Raw genomic sequence first — 6000 nt, 5'->3', positions numbered from 1 at the left:
AGAGATAATCGGTGTCATGAGTTAATAAGGGACTTGTGCAAGTGGCAAGTGTGGAGATGCGAGAGAGAGATGGAGATCTAAACGGCTTTAGGACCGCTCGGCGCGCTCAGGTCTGGAGGTGGTATAAGGTTTGCAATCCCTCTACTTGCTGGCAGTTGCAGGAGAAGATTGCTTTTAAGTGAAACGTCCCTGCCACCTCTCTGAGGTTTCATTCCCCTTAATAGTGTCCTGCCCTTAAGTTTGAGAGCTCCTTTTGCAATGCAGGGTCAGCACGAGCGCTGAGGGGGGGGGGGGCACGGGAGATTTCCAATCCAGAAGAATCGCTGGCATGTATATTTCATCGGATGGACTTTCCATGTGTCTCATCTCCCTGCCATCAACGCTGTATGCAGTGATACTTCTGACTTGAGCAGAGGAATGCGCGGAGGAAGCTTCGGCGAAACTGGTAGGAGAGGATCTTCTCGGCGCCAGTGCTAATTGTCGTGATTTATGTCCCCTCCAAGTACCTTCCACGGCTTCATCTAAAATAAAACGAAAGCTGGGGCCAGCCAGGAGCGCAGCCTTCGCAGCGCGTCTTGTCGCGGAGAACCAGGGAACGTCCTGCAGCTTCCCGGAGCCCCAGTAAAAGTTTAAGGCAAAGAAGTGGCTCGGGCAGACGGGAGATCCGGCGGTGCAGCGGGGCTGGCAGGCAACCCTGAGCGGCTGCTGCTGACTTGTTCCAGGGGGAGCGTCGGTCTTGGCTCCCCTTCTCTGATCTGCCGGTCGCCGAGCTTTGCAGTGGAGCCGGAGGAGTTCCTCCCCCTTCGCCCCGGAGCGAGCTCCGCGGGGCAGCTCCAGGGCAGTCTACAGGTCCCGGGGCAGGGGCTGAGAAGGGGGCTCCGACCTGCGGCTGGCGGGGGCTGCTCTTCTCCAGCCCTTGAACTCTTCGGCGTCACCAGGAACTTTTGTTGGGCGTGCGGCACACGCCTGCCAGGCTCCCCACGGCCGGGGGACGGGGCACAGCGGGCGGAGCAGCCTCCCACCCGTGCGCCCCTGGCTCCCATGCTCCCGCTGCCGGAGAGGGATGAGGCTGGGAAGGTCCCAGGCAGCGCGGTGTCCGCTCTCCTCCCCACTCTAATGAGAGGGATTGCTCCACATGGTGAGTACAGCTCCTTCTTCCCTGCCTCGCTAGCGAACCGCTGCTGCCTGCCAGCCCGGTGAAACCGGCGGGCAGGAGCCATGGCTGCGGGCGGGAGAGGAACTCTGCCCAGCCCCTCGGGAGCGTTTGGCGTGGCTGGCTAGGGGGAAGAGTTGGGGCTGGGCAAGCTGGACTTGGCTTTGAAAAACTTGGCTGCTGGCACGGTGGCTGCACACGCTGGGTCTTGGAAGCTGGGCTGTGGGAATCCCCGCGCGGTGCGCTGGGCAGAGGGCTGGTACTGGCCGGGGGATGGTGGAGTGGTATGTGTCCCTGGGTTTGCTCCTAGCGGATGGGAGATGGATGGGTATGTAGGGAGAATTGCATGTAGTGGTAATTCTGCCTCTCTGGGGGTTTAGTTTGAATACCGCTATGGGTCTCCCCGTCGGTACAGATCTACATGGATCAGGTGGAGCTATTGCCTTTTATTGGACCCCACGTAGCCAATTAAGAGATTTAGCAGGAGGGTGGGGGGTGGAATTTCTATACAAATAGAAACTGCGCCCTCTGCTGTTGCTGTGAGCTCCTCGCTGGGGAGCAAATTTCTGTGTCGGGTTTCCAAGCACCTTTCCCTTGTGCTTTGCACAGGGAGGAAAATTACTAGCGCGTATTTCAAAGGCATTTTCGTTAAAAGAGCAGGCGATTGCTCTGTTTGTTTTTGCATCCTGAATGGGCACCTATAGACACAGGTATTGGTCCCGCCCCTTCCCCCAACCTACAAGTCGATTAATCTATTTCTGATACATAGTCACGCCATTGAAACTCCTCTGTGGATTGTTTTCCAAATGGGCTACCCTCCTACCTCAAACATCGAATTACATTTTGGTTCACAAACCTGCAATCTGTTCTCATGAGTTTCCCGGCATGGAAATCAGCTGTGCACTTAAAAAAAAAGATAAAGGGCATTAACTTCCAACAGGGAAGCAAAAAAAACCCAAAACCCTGAATCACATCAGGATTTTACAGAACTGTGGAAATGATTGGTTATAACTTCCTATTTTTTAAAATGAAAAGAGTATTAAATAAGAGCCAACAAACTGGCAATGAAGGGAATGAAAGAGTTTTTGAAGTGAATTCAGAAGGATTCTGCCAAAAGGGGGTCATTTGCTTCAAACAGTTTGCAGTCTATGAATAAAGATTTTTCTGCAGAAAAATATTATCAGAAATCCAATAAAAAAGGGTGGAATTGATGGTTTGTAGAATAACCCCAATCCCCATGGAACTGACAGTTCACTTATTCAACTAGGAATAATCCCCTGCTTCGTATCAGAAATTACAAGCAGTTTACATAATCATTCAAAAAATAAATGAAGAATTATTCAGACAAAAACCAAATGATTTACTACCTGCTGAATAGCTGAGACCAATAAAATGAATGGTCCTGTATTCTCTCCTAAAGTTTGTATGTTTGTTGGCTTTAATGAGCACATTTATATTGCTGTGCATTAGGCTTTTCAATATTTTGTGCACTAAGATTCAGCCTAATTTTTGCAAAGATGTGAAAAGAGGAAGTGAATTAAATAATTGGTACAGATGCTTTTAAAGAGGGAGCAATTTACAGTTTTGCCTCAAGCATAATGCAGCCCAACCTTTAGACACTGTGGCCTAGGTAAGACTTCACATTTTTTTAGTCTACATGGAAAAAAATCAAAGATGACTGTTGGTGCTTTAAAGGATGTTTCCCTGACATTTTTCACCAATTAATGGCAGTAGCCTGATCTTTCCTGTTCCTTGTCATCTGCCATGCACCACGGTGGCATTGCTAAGGAGTGGAACCAACTTTCTGATTAGAGGTACAGAATTTGGCAACAGCACAAAACAAAATCCGGGTCCTTTTAGTTTTATTTTGTTTTTTCCAATGTTAAGTCCTTAATATAATTTTAGCAGCTTCAGAAAATTATATTGAGTTCACGCCACAATCTGAAGACTTTACTATCACTACACAATAGATGATCTGTGAGTAGTTTTTGACAAGAGCCTGTTACTTTTTCTGTTAGGAATCTTATTTCTTTAAACCATTTTGATCATCTTAAGTGCATAAAAATTGCAAAACAATGCAATTTGTGCTTCAAAGTTGACTTAACCAATAAGAGACGGTTAAAAAATTACAAAGGTTTTATATTAAAAACTTACAGCAGTTAAAAATGAAGCCTTTTAAATGAAAGTTTCTGAAGTATTTTCATTCCATGCTGAATGTTGGTGATACAGTGTAAGTGGTAATGTTCATGTGCTATTTTACAGGACAAAGAAAGATTTTGGGCAACCTAAAATTTTGTAGGGTATTTCAGAATCCCTAGTTTTATTTGTAGAACTTCATATTCTGTTGTCTTCTGTTAATAGATCTCAGAAGTCTTATTACTCCTTTCTCCTAAAAGAGAGAAGAAAATCTTTCCATTTTCATCAAATTTATTTAACTATTTAATAGAAAAAGAATGTGAAGTTCTTCTAGTATTAGTACTGATTTTGAAATATCCTAAGAATTTTTCAGAAGGTACTACATTTAATCAAAGATAGGATGTAATATAATTAAACACATGAACATATTTAATTTGCATGGATGAATAACTGCATTTATGAAATGCTCAGATTTAATATATCACAGTATGTCAGTATATCACTGTATGCCAAGTTTCATAAGTGGTAACAGTGAAAATATATATCAGTTACCAGTTGTATCTTGTGGTATACACCATATTTTATTCATCTTGAAAAAAGTAATTTAGAAATTATAACCAAAGCAGCCAAAAATCACCTTTACTTGTATTTTTTAGGAAATATTAATGTACTCTGATTGTAGATGCAAAATTACAATAGATTTCACTTTAAAATATTTATATATTCCTACTATTATACACATCTGCCATTGACTAAGGTTTTTTTTATACATCTAAATGTTATTTCTTACACCAGCAGATACTGGAATATGTTATCAGATAACTGATTATTCACCTTTCTTTCTAATTCATGTGCTGCAAAAATGTGTATGTTTATCAAATTCATGGTCTGTACAAGAAATGATCACTAGTTGCCATTTTATGAAATCCACTGCATAACTGAGTTTTTGGAAAAAATCTATAATGTAAGTACAGCAAGTTCTCACCAAGAGACTTCTGTAACACTGTGAATGCTAAGCTGCTAGTGACAATTTTTATAATGAGAAAATTATCATAGTGTGTGTGGGAGGAGGGAAATATTCACAGTGACCAAAACAGTTACAAGGAGCTGTGTTTACTACCATATCCTAATAAGAATTGACAGCTTCTTTTACCGTAATTAATTATTGCTGGAATATACTTTTTGGCTGGAGTTGGGGTGGGGAGCGGGGTGGGGAGGGTAACTGAGCAGACTACATAATTAAAATGCTGTGTGAGGCTGAACTGATTCAAGTGTAGCCACCTGGAAACAAATTCATGTGTGTAAGGCCACTTTTACAGACAATTTTAGTCTTGGTCAACTAATGCTCTTCATGTAGAATTGCTGATACAGAGGTATACATGTATTTATTATATGTGGTATATATCCACTTCTTTACATACAGAGGAATGGTTTGGAAGAAAGCAGAGACATTAGGGACTTAAGCATTGTTGTTCCACAGTTGCCCAGGGAATGCCTGCTGTTTTTCAGATGGCAGGAGTTAAGGCACATGTGAAAATTCAAGGGCCTAAATATTCTACAATTAATACAGTTATTGCCAAGAAAGATTAGCTCCAGTATACCATGTGCCACCATTTTACTGAATACAGCTAGCATAATCAATTTTTCCAGTAGTTTGTAGTCGCCTTTCCTTCAGTCAGTGAAGATGTCAGTCTCTGTATGTCAGACCTTATGGATTGTTTCAGTTTAACACAGCAGAATGCGTGGTCAGTTGCTGAAGAGAGAACTACAGAGTACAGAGGCTTTGGGCACAAGAAATGCGTCAGTTATTGTGTTTGGTGCATTTTACTCCATAGGGCCAAGTGTAAGTGTATTCACGAAAACAAATTTGGTTTATATTACCCACAGTTTGCCGTGTGGTTTAGAGCTACAACTGGTATTGTTTTAAAGTTCGGAAATGTAATTTTAAAATAATTTTTGCAAGATAATTTTTTTAAAAATTAGATATGTTTGGGAATAGACAACCAGGAACTAGAATGCACATAATGAATGACTCTGCAGGCATAAATATAATAAAGACAAACCGTGTAGCTCTATTATAAAAGCCTCAGTGACCCATAGCATATGATATTTAATGTGCTTTGGTCAATATCTTTCTCTATGTCAATGGGAGCTCATTAAAAGAAGATACTGCAGAGTAAGTGAACCATGCCATATTAGTTCTTGCCAAAGCCTGACATTTTTAATACATTAATAATATATCTGTAATATAATGGAAGACTATTAATCACAACTGGTTATGTGCCAGAAATTTAAGCTGTAATTGGCCGCTTCTTGTCAGGAATGTCCGTCACTCAGTCCTATATCTTCCCAATTCTAACATATGTTGCACTCCTCTGCACTTTTTCCTTGTCAGTGCGCTAAATTTGATCAATGTTATAGTCTATAATTCTGTGTAATGACCATCATTATGAGGCTGACTTTCTTTAATGAGAATTGGTTATATGGTGAGCATTGTAGCACAGTGGGTGTTGAGATAATGGCTATCTTCACCTTCATTCTCAATAGCTATATTCTCAATTCCAGTTAATACATCTGTTTACAGCCCTATCTAGTCCCACTTATTTGTAGATTGACAGTGATAGCAGGTTATAGAGGAAAAGAAAAACTACCAAAGAAAGCATTAAAAAAAGAGTATATTTCTGACTAAATGAAAAAGGCTAAATTGTAAG

The 6000-nt window shown here is 41.8% G+C and overlaps 1 protein-coding gene across 5 annotated transcripts in view; it reads left to right on the top strand.

Annotated features, from left to right (window-relative positions):
• The first annotated feature begins 303 nt into the window (after nt 1-303).
• NTNG1 (netrin G1) overlaps nt 304-6000 on the top strand; it is a 210621-nt gene continuing 204924 nt past the window's right edge. For all 5 annotated transcript variants that reach the window (XM_084637069.1, XM_084637066.1, XM_084637068.1 and 2 more), the window contains exon 1: nt 304-1138. The gene's annotated coding sequence lies outside the window, so the exon portion shown is untranslated. The remainder of the gene's footprint in view (nt 1139-6000) is intronic.

This window comes from Lepidochelys olivacea (genome assembly GCF_965140295.1).
Source record: "Lepidochelys olivacea isolate rLepOli2 genome assembly, chromosome: 8".
Taxonomy (NCBI): domain Eukaryota; kingdom Metazoa; phylum Chordata; order Testudines; family Cheloniidae; genus Lepidochelys; species Lepidochelys olivacea.
This window is presented reverse-complemented; position numbering and strand designations above follow the sequence as displayed.